This window comes from Ornithorhynchus anatinus, chromosome 2 (genome assembly GCF_004115215.2).
Source record: "Ornithorhynchus anatinus isolate Pmale09 chromosome 2, mOrnAna1.pri.v4, whole genome shotgun sequence".
NCBI lineage: Eukaryota > Metazoa > Chordata > Mammalia > Monotremata > Ornithorhynchidae > Ornithorhynchus > Ornithorhynchus anatinus.
Window position 1 is genome coordinate 111,728,976 of NC_041729.1, and position 16,574 is coordinate 111,745,549.

General features: G+C 45.2%; 1 protein-coding gene across 7 annotated transcripts in view; it reads right to left on the minus strand.

Moving 5' to 3' along the window:
- Positions 1–16,574, minus strand: part of IL1R1 (interleukin 1 receptor type 1) — a 75,885-nt gene that overhangs the window by 29,175 nt on the left and 30,136 nt on the right. The window contains exon 1 of one of the 7 annotated variants that reach the window (XM_029058379.2): positions 11,666–11,799. The exons of 4 other annotated variants lie outside the window; for them this stretch is intronic. The gene's annotated coding sequence lies outside the window, so the exon portion shown is untranslated. Of the gene's footprint in view, positions 1–6,725; positions 7,074–9,613; positions 9,688–11,665; positions 11,800–16,574 lie in introns of those variants that run through there. 2 more of the 7 variants (XM_029058383.2, XM_029058381.2) reach the window with 2 other exon arrangements.

Below are 16,574 nucleotides of genomic sequence, written 5' to 3' on the forward strand. Positions count from 1 at the left end.
GTAGACACGCTCCCTGCCCACAGAGAGTTTAAAGTCCAGAGGGGAAGATATCCTAAGGGTTCGTCTATGGTGGGAAAGGATGTAAAATCCCAAAACATTATTTGTTAATCAGGCAAACTGGAAGAAATGAACTTTAATAATAATAATAATGTTGGTATTTGTTAAGCGCTTACTATGTGCAGAGCACTGTTCTAAGCGCTGGGGGGAGACACGGGGGAATCAGGTTGTCCCACATGGGGCTCACAGTCTTAATCCCCATTTTACAGATGAGGTAACTGAGGCCTAGAGAAGTTAAGTAACTTGCCCACAGTTACACAGCTGACAAGTAGCAGAGCTGGGATTCGAACGCTCCTTCTCCTTTTCTAAGTCAAGTACTGAGGTAGGACTTGAGGTCCATGGTTTGTCTGATGAAGACAGCACAAAACCAGCTAGAGTTAGGTTGTAGAATATTGTTAGATTTGGCCTTCGTGGATCTGGACCAAAACATAGAATAGTTATAACAGATCATTTGGAAGCAGCTTGGCCTAGTGGAAAACTCAGTTCTGGGAGTCAGAAGACCTGGGTTCTAATCTCCACTCTGCCACTTGTCTGCTGTGTGACCTTGGGCAAATCACTTCACTTCTCTGTGCCTCAGTTACCTCATCTGTAAAATGGGGATTAAGATAGCGAGCCCTATGTGGGACATGGACTCTGTCCAATCCAATGAGCTTGTATCTACCCCAAAGCTTGGTACAGTGCCTGGCACTTAGTAAGTGCTTAACTAATACCATAAAAAAGAAAAATTATCTTCCAAAAATATACTTAACCCATGCAGACTTTGCCAGAATCACCCCCTTATATATAACAAGGAAAAGCCACTCAAAAGAGACGTCAATTGAAAAACGAATCCTTTCCTATGCCATTTACCTTATTATATACAAAGATAATCCTACATTTTTGCACTTAATGATAAGTAACTGAACTCCCACCTGGAGGTTGAACACTGTGAAGTAAGAGCACCTAACTCTGTAGTGGCTGGCTAGCTTTCTGAAGACAGCTCTGCATATCACACTACATATAGGACAGTACTGTTTCCATCCTACAGATTACAAACACAAAACCCCAAAGCATAACCTTGCCCTCTCTGCTTGAAACTTCTCTCGGGACAAATAGTTACATTATAAAAAATAAGAATTAGAAGCAAATTGCTTTTTGTTTGATATATCACTTCCATTTCGATTATGATGGATTCTTTAAATTGTTAATTATCCATCATCAAAGCAGTTTTATCAGTCAGGGAATGTGTCTGTTTATTGTTGTACTGTACTTCCCCAAGCACTTAGTACAGTGCTCTTGCCACAGTAAGCACTCAAATAAATACGACTGAATGAACAAATGAGTTTACCTGTTGTCTGAAAAGCTTCTAACTCTTAAAAATCTAAGTTTGAGATCTCCCGGAACTCTGCATATTTGTTGTCAGGCCGAATCCCTGAATGAGCTGGTGATGTTTCATGTTTGTACTCCTTACCAGGCAGTTCTGTCAAATAATACTGGTCCCTGAAATGTGAAGGTTTAGGGCAAAATCTGATAAACAGAGAGATTTTAAAAATACCTCTAGAGAAATCACTGACCTAGGATAAAAAGCTCATAAGAAGGTGCCAGAATTTTTTACTAGACCAATAAATTACCAGGCAGGAATTATTGTGCTATTATTGAATAAACCATTACTAGTCAGGAATCATTGCATTAGTACTGAGTAAACAATGTATTTTCTTATCAGAAAGTAATTTTATAGTATCACGAAGTCATTTTCTGGATTTATTGTCATATCAACCACAGCAGATCCATTCAGGAGCATCTTGGGGTCTAAATGGCCCCACTGAGGAATGCAGAGCTCACCCCAAATCTCGATGGAGAGTAGAGAAGGTGCCTCCCTCACTCAAACTAGACTGACCAGAGGGCCATGACTGGTCATGTCTTCTCCAAGAGGCCTTCCTCAATTAAGACCTCTGGAATGAGCTCGGGCTTGGGAGTCAGAGGACATGGGTTCGAATCCCCGCTTGGCCACTTGTCAGCTGTGTGACTGTGGGCAAGTCACTTCACTTCTCTGTGCCTCAGTTATCTCATCTGTAAAATGGGGACTAACTGTGAGCCTCACGTGGGACAACCTGATTACCCTGTATCCACCCCAGCGCTTAGAACAGTGCTCTGCACATAGTAAGTGCTTAACAAATACCAAGATTATTATTATTATTCTCCTGCTTCCCTCTGCCTTCTGCATCGTCTATGCACTTGGATCTATACCCTGTGGGCACCTGATACTCACCCCATCATCAGCCCCACAGCACTTATGTACATATCCGTGATTTCTTCATTTATATTAATGTCTGTCTATCCCCCTAGACTGTAAGGCAAGGAATGTGTCTACCAATTTTGTTATATTGCACTCTCCCAAGCATTTAGTACAGTGCTCTACACACAGTAATAAATACCATTGACTGGTGGGTTTAACCTTATTGTGCAAGCACACAACAGAAATCTACCAAACACAACACAAAGAAAGTCCAAGTGCTTTCTGAGCACTTTGTAAGATGTTCTGCACAAAATGATCAATAAATACCAGTTGGGCTGATGAGATCAGCAGTCACCCCGTAAGGGGAAGAGCACTTGTTGCACACAAGCTAGCCAGCCTGTCAACATCACAGCACTATGTGCAACCAAACTTCCGGGAGAAGCAGCTCGTGAGACATTTGTCAGCTAGACAATCACTTGTTTTGAACCTTTCAAAACTGCCCTGAGACATTAGTGAAAGTGTCTAATTATCCTAATGCCTTTCTGTGAAGAGAAATTTCATACTACTATTATCAGTGATGATGACGATGATGATGGTGTTATTTGTTAAGTGCTTACTATATGTCAAGCACTGTTCTTAGAGCTGGGGTAGATACAGTCTAATCAGATTGGACACAAATCTCTGTCCCTCATGGGCTTCACAGTCTTGAAATTTTATACCATTTTATAAATGTGATAACTGAGGTACAGAGAAGTTAAGTGATTTGCCCAAAGTCACACAGCAGACAAGTGTAACTCCCAGGCCTGTGCTCTATCCACTAGGCCATGCTGTTTCTCTGCAAATCAGTGCAAATACCCCCATCCTGACAGACTCAGATGAATAAGATTCTCCAATAGAGAAACCAACCAGCACAGGCCCTGTAGGGAGTAAATGTGATGACTCAGCTAGGGAGTCTTTACAGTGTACTAATGTAGCAGAAATCATCTGGCTCTCCCCAATCTCATCAAATCAGACACACGCACATTTATAAAATGTTACCAGCAATAAGATGATCTTCTTACCCTGAAGATTAGTTCTATGTGCCAATGTTTTTTGGGAGGGTATTTTTGTGATATTTGTTAAGTGCTTACTATGTGCCCGGCACTGTACTGAGCACTGGGATAGATACAAACTAATCAGGTTAGACACAATCCACGTCCCACATGGGGCTCATGGTCGTAATCCTATTCTATAGATGAGGTAATGGAGGCTCAGAGAAGTGAAGTGACTTGTCCAACATCACACCGCAGGCAAGTGGCAGAGCCGGAATTAGCACCCAGGTCCTTCTGACTTCCAGGCCTGTGCTCTATCCACTAGGCCATGCTGATTCTCACTTTTACCTCAACACTCCAAGGGCAGCTTAAAAGACTCCCATTCCTCTCTCCTCTCTCTCCCAGGCCCACCTCAGAGTTCATACCAGTTGGGCTGATTGCCTGATGCTGTTTTTAAGGATTCTTCAGCTCTGTAGCCTCACTTTCAAAGGGGCTACATGTCCTGCCCGAAATCCTATTGCTAATCGTGCTACCAATACGACTTGCCCCATGAAGCTCAGTGTACCTTGCATCATATCCCTGAGGGGAACCAGCTGTGTTCAGATACTAGGTTGCTGCTCATTCAGTGTTAGATGTGGCTTCCATCCACGTCTCACAGTCATGAAACATGGTTGGGTAATGCCATACCTCTGTATACCTCAGTTGGGTAGACTCCTAAATGACAGGCTGGTTTCCTCCACTTTGTCCTGAGTATCAGACAGAGGCTTTCAGTTCTATGTGGCTAATTAAAATATTTGACTGAATTTAGAGGGTATCTGGCACAGGTTGGCCAACATTCTCTTCTTTTGTCAGGCTTGACCATCGGTCAACAGACTCCGCAGAGCATTCTCTCAACTTTGAAATGTCTTTCTGTTGGTCTTTCTTGATCATGTCTCCCCTGTCCTAAAAGACACCCTCCCTGGATCCGGTTCCCTCCAGTTATTGCACCATCTCCCTCCTACCATTCCTCTCCAAACTCCTTGAGCGAGTTGTCTACACCCACTGCCTCCACTTCCTCTCCTCCAATTCTTTCCTTGACCCCCTCCGAACTGGCTTCCACTACATTCAATCCATGGAAACTGCCCTTTCTAAGGTCCCGAATGATCTCCTCCTTCCCAAATCCAACATCCTCTACTAATCCTCTTTGACCTCTCAGCTACCTTCAACACTGTCGACTACCCCTTCTCCTAGAATCATTATCCAACCATGGCTTCACTGACACTTTCCTCTCCCGGTTCTCCTCCTATCTCACTGGCTGCTAATTCTTAGTCTCTTCCTCCTCTGCCTCCCCTCCTGTAACAGTGGGAGTCCCTCGAGGTTCAGTTCTGGGTCCCCTTCTATTTTCCATCTACACCCATTCCCTTGGAGAATTCGTTCTCTCCAATGACTTCAACTACTATTTCTATGTGGATGATTCTCAACTCTACCTCTCTAGATTTGATCTTCCTCCTTCTATGCAATATATTTGTATATATTATTTATTACTCTATTTTATGAATGATGCATATATGTCTCTGATTCTATTTATCTATTTTGATTATATTGATCCCTAATTGCTTGTTTTGTTTCTTTTTGCTGACTGTCTACCCCTTTTAGACTGTGAGCCTGTTGTTGGGCAGGGATTGTCTCTATCTGTTGCCCAATTGTCCATTCCAAGCACTTAGTACACTGCTCTGCACCCAGTAAGCACTCAATAAATACGACTGAATGAATGAATGAATGAAATTTCCTCCTGCCTTCAGGACATCTCTACTTGTAAATCCCACTGAACACCTCAAAGTTAACATGTCCAAAACAGTATTCCTCATCTTCCCACCCAAACTTTACCTCCTCCTGACTTTCCCAATACCATAGGCAGCACCGCCATCCTCACTGTTGCACAAACCTGTAACCTTGGCATTATCCTTAACTCATCTCTCTCATTCAACTCACATATTCAATCTGTCACCAAGTCCTGTCCATTCACCCTTTACAACATTGCTAATAGCCACCTTTTCCTCTCCATCCAAAATGCTATCATGTTAATACAAGCACTTATCCCATCCTGACTTATTGCATGGCTTAGTGGAAAAAACAGGGGCTTGGGAGTCAGAGGTTGCGGGTTCTAATCCCAGCTCTGCCACTTGTCAGCTGTGTGACTTTAGGCGAGTCCTTTCACTTCTCTGTGCCTCAGTTACCTGATCTGTAAAATGGGGATTAAGAATGTGAGCCCCCGGTGGGACAACTTGATTACCTTGTATCTACCCCAGCGCTTAGAACAGTGCTTGGCTCATAGTAAGTGCTTAACAAATACCAGCATTATTATTATTATTATTATTACTTCTTCAGCCTTCTTTGCTGCTTCTGTGCCTCCTGTCTCTCCCCACTCCAGTCCATACTTCACTCTGCTGCTCAGATCATTTTTCTACAGAACCATTCGGTCCATGTTTTCCCACTCCTCAAGAACTTCCAGTGTTGTCCATCTACCTCCACATCAGATGGAAACTCCTTACCATCTACTTTGAAGAAATAAATCACCCTGCCCTCTCTTACCTTATTTTTCTGATTTCCTACTACAACCCGGCCCACACACTTTGCATCTCTAATACCAATCTACTCATTGTACCTCAATCTCATCCATCTCACCACTGACCTCTCATGCAGGTCCCATCTCTGGCTTCATAACGGACAGATTATCATGCTCCCCACCTTCAAAGCCTTATTAAATGCAGATCTTCCCCAAGATGTCTTCCCTGAATAAGCTCTTACTCATTCTTCTCCCATTCCCTTCTGGGTTGTTCTTGCACTTGTATTTGTACCCCTTATTCACCCCACCCTCAGCCCCACAACACTTATGTATATATCCACAATTTATTCAATAATATTAATGCCTTTATCCCTTTCTAGACTCTAAGATTGTTGTGGGTTAAAAATGTTTGCCATCCTTATTATGTTGTACACTCTCAAGTGCTTAGTACATTGCTCTGCACACAGTAAGCACTCAAAAATATGATTTATTGACTGATTAATAATGTTGGTATTTGTTAAGCGCTTACTATGTGCAGAGCACTGTTCTAAGCGCTGGGGTAGATACAGGGTAATCAGGTTGTCCCACATGAGACTCACAGTTGATCCCCATTTTACAGATAAGGGAACTGAGGCACAGAGAAGTTAAGTGACTTGCCCACAGTCACACAGCTAACAAGTGGCAGAGCCGGGATTCAAACCCATGAACTCTGACTCCCAAGCCCGGGCTCTTTCCACTGAGCCACGCTGCTTCTTATTATCAATCACCCTGATTGATAAGGGTACTTTCAGGGCACTCTATGAGCTGACACAAGCCCCAAGTGATAGAGCTCTGAGCTTGGAATATGGGAAATTGAAAGTTGTGTAGAAATACTTACCATCTTGGTTGACCCAGCACACACCTCGGTGGCTTCCCAAAGTTGGAAGGTGTGTTGAGGAATTCATCAGTACTCTTTGGGCTGAGGAGCAGACTGTGCCATGCTTCATTCTCAGTTCCCATGATATGGAGGAGCTAGTCCACATTTCACTGAGAGCCTAGCTGTGTGTTGGAGTCAGTATTCTCTTCAGTAAAAGCACCCTTTGAGTCAGGCAGGCTTCTTTACCTGAATGCAGAGTTCAACTCTGCCTTTTGGCCATTTCTTTTTATTAGGAGCATGAGGAGCTGAAGGGATAAGAGGGACTCCAAGTAGCTCTTGGTCCTCATTGGGGGGACAAACCATATTCGGAATGCAGATCAATCAATTGATGGTATCTTTTGAGTGCTTACTGTATGCAGAGCATAGTACTAAGTGCTTAGGAAACTTCAGTAAGACAGAATTGGTAGTCACACACACATTCCCTAAGCACAATGAGTTAATAGTCTAGAGATGGAGAAAACGCTTAAGAAACATCCAGGTGCTGTTCATATTTACACTTGCAGTTCCAAAAGGATTCTCCTGATGCTGTCTTGGAATAGAGCAGCAGCGTGGCTCAGTGGAAAGAGCTTGGGCTTGGGAGTCAGAGGTCATGGGTTCAAATCCCAGCTCTGCCACTTGTCAGCTGTGTGACTGTGGGCAAGTCATTTAACTTCTCTGTGCCTCAGTTCCCTCATCTGTAAAATGGGGATTAACTGTGAACCTCACGTGGGACAACCTGATTACCCTGTATCTACCCCAGTGCTTAGAGTGCTCTGCACATAGTAAGCGCTTAACAAATACCAACATTATTATTATTACCCTTATCCTTATCCTTCAGCTACCAAAGCCTTAATGTCCAAATCTACCTCTTTAGATCTCCTCCACAACCCCATTCAATCTTGCATCTCCTGACTTCAGGACATTTCATTCATTCATTCAATCATATTTAGTGAGCACCTATTGTGTGAAGAACACTGTACTACGCGCTTGGAATGTACAATTCAGTAACAGATAGAGACAATCCCTGCCCAACAACGGGCTCATAGTCACTTGAATAACTCTCCAACACCTCAAACTCTAAATGTCCATAATTAAACTTTTCAACGTCCCTCCTAAATCCATTCCTCCTCTCCAGTTCCCCTTGATTAAGTGCTTAATATGAGCCAAGTACTGTATTAAACCATGGGGTTGATACAAGATAATCAAGTCACACCCAGTTCCACAATCATTATCCCTGCAACTGAAAGCCACAACCCTGGTATCATCTATGACACCTCATTGTCATTCAACTCTCACATCCAATCAAAGGCTAATCCTGTGGATTCTTCCTCAAAATTGTTTGCCAGGTCTGTCTCTTCTTTCCCATCCTAAACAGCCACCACCCTGATTCAAGCATTTGCCTTGTTATATGGTTAAATCACTGTATCAGTCTCCTCACTCATCTCTCTGCTTCCAGTCTGTCTCACTCCTCCAGATAATTGTGGTTTTTGTTGAGCCCTTACCAAGCATTGTACCAAGAGCTGGGATAGATACAAGATAATCTGGTCCCACATAGGGCTCACAGTTTAAGTGGAGGAAGAACAGGCATCGAACCCCCATTTCTGCAGATGTGGGAACTGAGGCACAGAAAAATTAAGTGACTTGCTCATAACAGGCAAGTGGCAGAGGTGGGATTAGAACCCAGTTCCCTTGACTCCTAGGCCTGAACTCTTTCCACCTAGGTCATGCTGCCAATGCTGCCACTCTGCTGCTTACCCTCTAGACTGTAAGCTCATCCTCTAAACTGAAAGCTCGTTGTGGACAGGGAATGTGTCTGTTTATTGTTTTATTGTACTCTCCCAAGCACTTAGTACAGTGATCTGCACACAGTAGGTCTCAATAAATATGACTGAATGAATAAATGAATGGATTGTTTTCCCAAAACCCTGCTCAACCACACCCCCCCTCCTCAAATCCCTCCAATGAGCCCATTTCGTTCCACATCAAAGCCTTCTTACCACTGGCTTCAAGCCTTTCCACCAGCTCTCTCCTTATTATGATTCAGTTCTCCTCACCCACTACTCCCCAGCTCACACTCTGTGCTACTCCCAAACCTTCCAAACTGTATTCCTTTCCCAACTGACCAGCCACAGAACCTTTACCATACAGTTCCATCTGAACTGAAAGCTCCTTCATCCTCACCTTAAAAGCTCTTCTAAAATTTTCCCTCCTCCATCATCATCAAGGCATTTACTGAGCACTCACCGTGTGCAATGCACTGTATTTAGGACTACACTACACTTTCCCTACTATACCAGTATTCCAAGCCACATCAACCCAAAACATTTGCCTCATAACACAAAAGCATTTGATTTATAGGCAATAAATGTACATTTGATGGCACATTCAATTTTACATATTCTGATTCCTCTATTTATAAATATTTTCACAATTGTCTCCCCCATTGGATCTTGTGCTTCTTTCAGACAGAGAGCATGTTTGTTCATTGATTCATTCATTCAGTCATATTTATTGAGCGCTTACTGGGTGCAGAGCACTGTACTGAGTGCTTGGAAAGTACAATTCGGCAACAGATAGAGACAATCCCTATACAACAACGGGCTCACAGTCTAGAAGGCAGAGACAAGTTTGTGCTTCTGTTGTACTGTCACAGAAGCTCCATGGAGTGCATCGCAATAAGCGGGTGCTCAGTAAATACCATTCCTACTCCTTCCACATAGTGCCACTGCCTCGCTGAAACCGAATGACTAATCTCCACTGTTTTCTTTCAACTGGACCCCAAATATCAAACAATCTCCCCCTGGCAGCATCTGCTCAAGAGGGGTTGTAGGCGTGGTTCTGGTCTAGCTGACTCCTCCACCCTCTCTTACCTCATCTGCTGGGTCACCAGCAAGGCTACTACCTCGCATTCTGGGTACTGCCTCTGTTGAATGGTACTCTCCCACGTGCTTAGTACAGTGCTCTGCACACTGGCAGTGCTTAATAAATACGATTGATGGATTGATTGATTGATTGATTGGTAGTTCTCTGCAGCTGTGCCCTCATTCTCTTCACAGGGCCGACTGCTCACCGTCCCCCCCACCGACTCCGTTCCCCCAGGACTGCTCACGGGGCTGGTGGGTCAAGGTCTCTGGGCGGGGGCGATAAAGAGTTTGACGCCAGGCCACGGGGTGAGCCAGTGCAGTAGCAACAGCACCAGCTTGGGAGTCAGAGGACATGGGTTCTAATCCCGGCTCGGCCACTCATCTGCCGTGTCAGTTTAGGCAAGTCACTTAACTTCTCTGTGCCTCAGTTACCTCATTTGTAAAACAGGGATTAAGACTGTGAGCCCCACCTGGGATAACCTGATGACCTTGTGTCCACCCCAGCGCGTAGAACAGTACTTGGCACATAGTAGGCGCTTAATAAATACATTATCATTATTATTATTAACTGTCCCTAAAAGTGGGAGATGGGCTAGGTGATCCAGGCCCTTTGGGTGGGCATCTGAACCAGCCGTGGCTGGAACCCCTGATGCCTCGGGCATTTGGGTGACAGCGGAGTCAGGTGGAAGTGGATGACTTCCGGGCTGGTTGAAAGTTAAAGCAGGTAACCGGAGCAATTCAGTAGGGTCACGCTGGCCCCCTCCCCACCCCACATCCCTCCACCCCGCATGGGGGGCCGTCCGCCCATCCCTCAATCATTCATTCACTCAATGGTATTCATTGAGCACTTACTGTGTGCACAACACTGTACTAAGCACTTGGAAAATACAATGAAGAGAGAGAATCCCTCCCCACAACGGGCTCGCAGTCTACAGTGGGGGAGACAGACGTCAATCTCCTCCAGGAGGCCTTCCCAGACTAAGCCCCCCTTTTCATCAGTTCCCCCTCTCCCCCATCGCCCCGACTCTCTTCCTTTGCTCCAACCCCCCTCCCTGCCCCACAGCACTTGTGTATATATGTATACTTATCTATAACTCTATATCAATGCCTGTTTTACTTGTTCTGATGTATATATAAATAATACTGTAAGCCCGTCAAAGGGCAGGGACTGTCTCTGTTACCGATTTGTTCATTCATTCATTCAATAGTATTTATTGAGCGCTTACTATGTGCAGAGCACTGTACTAAGCGCTTGGAATGTACAAATCGGCAACAGATAGAGACAGTCCCTGCCCTTTGACGGGCTTACAGTCTAATTGGGGGAGACGGACAGACAAGAACAATGGCAATAAATAGAGTCAAGGGGAAGAACATCTTAGTAAAACAATAGCAAATAAATAGAATCAGGGTGATGTACATCTCATTAAACAAAATAAATAGGGTGATGAAGATATACACAGTTGAGCGGACGAGTACAGTGCTGAGGGGATGGGATGGGAGAGGGGGAGGTGCAGAGGGAAAGGGGGGAGAAGAGGATTTAGCTACGGAGAGGTTGGGGGGAGGGGGGGTAGAGGGAGCAGAGGGAAAAGGGAAGCTGAGTCTGGGAAGGCCTCTTGGAGGAGGTGAGCTTGTACATTCCAAGCGCTTAGTACAGTGCTCTGCACATAGTAAGCGCTCAATAAATACTATTGAATGAATGAATACACACACACACATATATATATATATATATATTCATTCAATCGTATTTACTGACCGCTTACCGTGTGCAGAGCACTGTACTAGGCGCTTGGAAAGTACAAGTCGGCAACAGAGACAATCCCTGCCCATTCTGTTCATATTGATGCTAATGACGCCTGTTGACTTGTACTGCTGTCTGCCTCCCCCCTCCTATACTGTGAGCCTGTTGTTAAGTAGAGGTCGTCTCTCTGTTGCTGAACCGTACTTTCCAAGCGCTTAGTCCAGTGCTCTGCACCCAGTAAGCGCTCAATAAATGCGAATGAAGGAATGAATACCACCACCACCACCCCGCGGCCTCCCGGCTTCTCCTGTTCTTACCGCTCTGGGCGCAGCCTCAGTTTCCCGGACAGGTGCGGGGTGGGGGGTGCGGGGGGTCCCCGAGCGCTCCCGGACGGACGCTTGGATGGGGATCGGGACCGGGACCGGGACCAGGACCGGCCGGCGCCCGCAGGAGAGGCCCAGCCGCCCTCTGTCCGGCGCCGAGGGCCTTTCCTCCTCCCCGCGGCTCCCTTTCCTCTCCTCTTCCTCCCTTTCCCTTCCTCCCCGCCCCGCCCCCCGGCCTCTCGGGAGAGTGGGCGAGTGGGCCACGGCCGAGGGTCTTTTCCCCGCGGGACGCAGAGTTTCCCATCGCCCCGGAGACGGGCCGGGGATCCCCCGTCCCCGGGCCCCCGGAATCCGGGGCGGGGAACCCCCTCCCTCCCCGCCCCCGGACCTAATCCCTGCACCCCTCCTCCCCCCATCCTCGGGGTCCCCACCCCTCTCTCCTGCTCCCGAAATTGCCTCTGCGAGGAGCAGGCGCCCCCCTTAATCCGAGCCCCCCGAATGTCCTGGCCGGCTCAGAGGGGTTGGCCTGGGGATTACCCGCTTCCCACCCCCGGGAGAGGTGCGAGGGGTCGGGGGGTCGGCGACGCTTAGGGGGCAGTGGGAGAGCAATAATAATAATAATGGTATTTGCTAAACGCTTACTCCGTGCCAAGCACTGTTCTAAGCGCTGGGCTGGATACAGGGTAACCAGGTTGTCCCACGTGGGGCTCACAAGCCTTAATCCCCATTTCACAGACGAGGTAACTGAGGCACAGAGAAGTTAAGTGACTTGCCCAAGGTCACGCGGCAGACAAGTGGCGGAGCCGGGATTAGAACCCACGTCCTCTGACTCCCAAGGCCGTGCTCTTTCCACTAAATCATGCTGCTTCTCTATCTCCTCGCCCCCTCCCATCCCTCCCTGGGCAGGTCACTGTCCAATTGGACAGTGCGTGGGTGACGCCGCAAATCGCCATCGGGGGCCAGCCCCTGGGAGAGGAGCTAAACCGGGGTCATTCCTACCCGAGAAGCGTGGGAAGAAAAGTTTTCTTTCTCCCAAATAGGGCAGTTAATAAGATGCCTGTGCCTCAGCCTCCTGCGGGCTGCTTTGGATCCAGGGGCTGAGTAACTGAAAACACGAATATGCTTGCTTGCAAAGAAAAAAAAAATCTGCCACTATCTATTTTTTTTCTTTCTACTTCTTGGAACTCTTGGTGACTTCACACATAGCCACAGAGTTCTGCAGGATCCAAATCACAAAACCACTGGCCTAGATGACTTCCTCCATTACCCCAGTGCACTTTTGGGGCAAACAAGCATGTTTCCCTTGACAGCCCTGAACACATCTACCTGACCTGAGCCATTCCCACCCAGGGGCCACGAGATGCTTTCAGGAGCTGGGCTGATAGCTATTTAGACTTGTGGGAATCCTGACTTCCAGGGCAGATCCTAGAAAGCCCTTCTATAATAGATATAGCCAGTGTCTTGAAGACATATTGATTCAATAGTATTTATTGAGCGCTTTCTATGAGCAGAGCACTGTACTAAGCGCTTGGAATGCACAATTCAGCAACAGATAGAGACAATCCCTGCCCAATAACAGGCTCACAGTCTAAACATATCTGCCTGTAGAATGGGAGTACAGTTCTTTTTCCAGCTGGTACATCTAGGGGGTGATTTCCAGGGACACTTTGGTACCCAGACCCCATCACCAAAGCTTCTGCCTCTGCTGTCAATCACAGCATCCCTTAGTTTGACTTTAATAAGGACATGGGCCCTGCACTTGAAAGCCAGCTGATATGTGTATGGATTTATTTTACTCGTTTTTGCTGCTTTCATATTTTTTTCTCTGATGTACGTATATAATAGAACGCCCTTTGTCAAACAGTGAAAACCAAAGGCAGCTTAAGCTACTTTTTCCTACAGTTTTAGTCTTATCCATTCCTTTCTCAATTTGTTCCCATGAAAACTCTAGTAGAATACATGGTTACTTTTGATCTTTACTCTTTTCTTTTTAGTTAATTTACACTATAATTAACAATCTGCTGCTCTATCCAAATACAGTAGTAATTCAGTAACTCAAGGAATGTGTTCATGTATTACATACAACAGAACAAATATTCCACAGAAAGTAGGTCTATTTGTTTACAGCTGAAAATGCCCCTCAGTCAGGGGCAGAAGCCTGGCCTGATTACTTGGGCAAGACCTTGGAATTTTCCCAGAAGCAGAGAGAAGACTATAAAGACTGCAGTTTGCTGTGAGATGATGATTGCTTAGTCTCTTTAGAGCTTTGTTCCCTTAAGTAAAATTGCATACTAAAAGTTGTCAAATTCTAAATAACCTTTACAACAGAAAATTAAATGAGGAATGAAATGGTATTCTACCTAGACAGCATTGTCTTTTCTTACTGTTTCTCCATTTTACATTTCGACTCCTGGCGACACATTTTGGAACAACAGTGAGAAGGGTGGAGAGGAACTACACAGTAGAAAGAACAGGAAGGATATCAAGAAGCTCAAGAGAAAAATAATTTCAGGAAAAACAGGACATTTTAAATTTAACTTTAAAAATAAATCATCAACAGGATTATCACAGCTCGAAATGGAAAGGAATTTTTAAATCTTTTCCATTTTCCATTAAATCTTTTAATGGAAAAGATTTAATTGAATTTAAAAACCTCTAGATGGAGAAAGTTTCATGGAAACTTGGCTTAGAGCCCTAGTAAACTTATTACAGTCAGTTTCAATTTTCTTTTAGTATTGCTTCTTTAAAGTGGTCAGTTTTGCTAACCATTTAATGAAATATTATAGGTTTTCCTTTTAGCTGTTAATTGATATTTTATTCTACATTGTCTGGAGTTGTGTGATAAACTAGAGTGTCTCTGGGATCAGAAAAGGTAGAAATGGAGCAATAGTCTGAAAGACAAGAATTTTTTTGTAATTTTGCAGAAAAATGTTAAGCTTAGACCAAATTATTGTTTAGGTCCCTGACTGCCATTGGTTTTTTTTTTTTTCTATTCAGGTGATTCCTTTTCTAAATGTATAAAATAATACAGAAATAATACTTGACATCGAAAAAAAAAGGGACCCCAAAGCCATTTTACCCAGAGAATTTGAAGTTGGCTAAGCTGCCGGCTGGAAATAGCTCAAGACTAGTGCTCATGGAAAGAACACTATGAAACAAACCAAGGTTACCACTTTAAACTGAAAAAATAACCTTTCCCAAATAGGTCAACATGATAAGGAGGTTACAGATAGATAGAGATCTGTGAAGAACGGAAATATTTACCACCTTCTAGAACCTATTTTCATGAGAGTGGTTGGTGGGCAGGGAGGAATTGAGGAAAAGTGAAGAGGAATGGATATAGAGGATACCTCTCCTTCCCTGTTATTTTGCTTTTTCCTCCATCTCTTTTTCCTGGATTACTTTGGGCAGTTGGGGAGAAGGGTGGAAGAGTGTGAGGAGACAGGAAGCAGCAGAAGGGAGAGAGAGAAGTGGAGGAGAAGCATGGAGCAGGAAGCCTGCTCCAACCCAACTTCTAAACTCCCCAGGATTAGTCTTCGAGTTCCACAGGGCGGAGATGGCAAAGAAAATGGACTGTTCCCCCTATGGTACCTCAAATGGTTTGTTAGTCAAGAAGCATTTCCCAAGGGCCCATAAGGAGCCAACAGGATCTCAGGGCTCGAACCAAGCCCTTGAAGAATGAAGTAAAGATATGTCTGGGGTCCACAGTGAGGTTTTGAATATTGTACTCTTTCATTCTCCAGACTCTTGTGCAAGTCAGACTCTTGTGCCTATTCCTAAGCCTCAAGCATACTCCAGTGCCCCAGTGGGGGTCTATGTTCTCTGGATTGGACAGGTCCCAGGTAGGAGGGGGATGTGATTAAATCTGAAGGGGCCAGCCTGGCTTTTCCAAGTCAGGGGAAAACAGGATCACTTGATCTGGGATCCCCAATTACAAACCCCTGAGGAAATTCCAGAAAACAGGCTCATCACCCAGGGCCCCAGAACTAGGCCCAACCTGACACTGGATTGGACTTCTTAGGGCTGTTTCCATTAATACCTGGAAGCTACTCTGCTCTGGGCCTTCCTCTCTCCCCTTTCCTCCCAATTCCCCTGCAGATCAATCAATCAATCAATTAATTATATTTATGGAGCCCTTACTATGTACAAAGCACTATACTAAGTGCTTGGGAGATTACGATGCAACAGAATTAGCAGACACATTCACTGTCCATAATGAGTTTACAGTCTAGAGCATCCCTCCCTGTCCTGGGACACAGGCAGTCTTTGGATTGGCAAATCAACTTGGGCCCAGCTCATGTCATACACCCAATGTAGTCTAGGTATAAATTGATGAAATTGATAATAAGAAACATAGCCAAGTAAAAAAATTACACTGGGTGAATGATACTAACCAGGCAAATGAGCCTCAGAGGAGTAAACAAGATTGGGGGGGTGAAACCTTTTCTCTTTTTACCCTCATCCCTCCCACCCCAGGCCCCCTACAAGACAGGGTCAAAGGGAGGGAGCAATGGCAGAGTTGGAGGTGGAATGACTTTACACGAAGGAATCACCTGAAAATGAAAAGACTTTTAAGGAGGAAAATGAGATGACTGCTAATCGTGACTTGGACAGTGATCACCTGACAGACTCTCCTTGGTGTGGAGCTGTAGCCATACCCATTGGAAACTGCCCCACACTTCGGGACTGACCTTTAATGTATTCACCCTGAATCACTGTTGCCGCAGAACCCAGCTCCAGCAATCCAACAGCGGAAGTGATGACAACCAGCATCTCCCCTCTCCCTCATTCTCCTCCCACTCTCCTCCTACTAATGCCCTCCCTTGCTCTCCACCATCAACTTCCACCAACTCTGATTTTCTTGTGGAAAATGGAATTTGAGAGATGAGGAGTGAAAAAGTAG